The following is a 1,889-nucleotide window of genomic DNA, read 5'->3' as shown; positions in this document are numbered from 1 at the left end:
AATCTTGTACTTTTAACTCAGGTAAGGGGAAAAAAAGACAGAGATGTTTCTAGCACTTAAGAAAGTTATAGCATTTCACATACAAACTTTTAAAATTGATTATGCTATGGTAGATTAAATTCAGGTAATCCGTTTACCTGCCATGCAGGCACAAGTTCTTAATCCACCCCCCCCCCCCCAAAGCATCTCATGGGGCTTGCTGTCAAAAGGGTTTCTAAACATGATCGTTTAACTCATGCTGATAACCTGTTCCACTTGGCTTTCAGTTTGCAGTACTATGGGGGCAAAATAATATAAAGCAAAATTATAGACTGTCAACTTCCCCAGAAAAAGGAACGAAAACAAAATGTGTTCCCTACTCAAGATGTCCTGCTGTGTGTGAATATTTGCCGCTAACCTAGAGTAATTACATCACATTAGCAACATTAGAGTAAGCCTGGTTATGTGAATTCAACAAATTATAATTTTGAAAGCATGTGAGTTGGGACTGGAGTGGAGGTGGTGACACTGCTGTCTTTATGACTAATGCTGTCAAATTAAAAGAAGAGTTCCAAAGAATAAGAAGCAACTTTATGCATGGATTTCTATTACATACGTGTATGTAAGACATTAACAGCACAACCCTATACATGTTTGCTTGGTAGTTCCAATGCCTTCAATGGGGTCAGTGGCATCACCAGGGGCTGTGGTGCCCAGGACAGTAACATTATGGCATTATGTGACATCATGCAACATCATGATGTCACTTCCGCATTCTCCCAGAGGAGGAGGCCGTCACAGCACATTGAGCCTCCAGGAAAGGGTGGGGCAGCCAGATCAAGAAGCCACCATGTTGAGCACAAAAACTGAGTTCTGACTCTAGACAGTCACAGCAGTGGCTTTGGTGATCTCTGAAAATTGCCACAGACACCATTGTGAGTGTGCATGTGCTCTAGCTGGAGCCGAATTAATGGTCAATTGATTCAAATAGATCAATTCCTTCTAACCAAATGCGGTGGCAAATATAGCCATCTGACTAGAAATCGAATTAATGTTATTAACTTTGTAAAAGTAAGTTTTGTTAATTATTATTTTTGTCGTTAAAGTGTTGAAAAGAAGCGCTGTTAATTTTTAAAAGCTCACATTAACAACATTGAAATGATTTGATGTATGTCACTAAAAGAGGGTCAGCGGTGAGGGGATTACAACATTGGAGTCTTCTGTCACTGAAAAGTCTACTATATCCGATGTATGAGATTAGAAATAAGAACACTTAATCACTAACCAAGCTATTTGGAAAAAGGGAATTTCTCAGTTTCAGGCCAAAATTTGTTTCATTGCTAGTTCAAAGGTCATCTTTCATGCTGTGTGTGTGTTGGGGAGATATTTTGACCTCTTTACCATAGCCTCCAATCTTGTACAGAAAATTACCGGTATTCTGAGTATGTGATTTGGCCTGATGTTGGGGGGGGGGGGGGTTTGATGTGGGTTGGGGTGTTGTCTGCTGTTCACAGTATAACATGATTTTTAATCATCTCACAGGGGATGCTTATATGCTTGGTGAGATCCAGCCTCTGCTATTGTTGTTTCTGAAAATTTCAATGAAATCTTGCAATCTTTCACATTATTTGAAAAAATTACCATTGTAATTCTGAGCCACTAATACCCAATTCATTTAAAGAAAAACAAAACTGTCTAAGCTATTTCCACATAGAAAAAATAGGTAGAGTGGCTCACCCTGAGTTATTTGCTTGGATATGAAAACAAAGGTTAGGGCAAGGAGGAGAAAAGGAGAAAGCACGAGAGGAAAGAACAGTGTTTTCTCTAGCATTAGATTGCTTCCAAATTGAATCTAAGCATCTATTTCCAAAAGACCTCCTGCAGAGCTGGGCTTTGTGTCCTCTGAACTC

The sequence above is a fragment of the Tiliqua scincoides genome, chromosome 1, assembly GCF_035046505.1.
Source record: "Tiliqua scincoides isolate rTilSci1 chromosome 1, rTilSci1.hap2, whole genome shotgun sequence".
NCBI classification, from domain to species: Eukaryota; Metazoa; Chordata; class Lepidosauria; order Squamata; family Scincidae; genus Tiliqua; species Tiliqua scincoides.
This window is presented reverse-complemented; position numbering follows the sequence as displayed.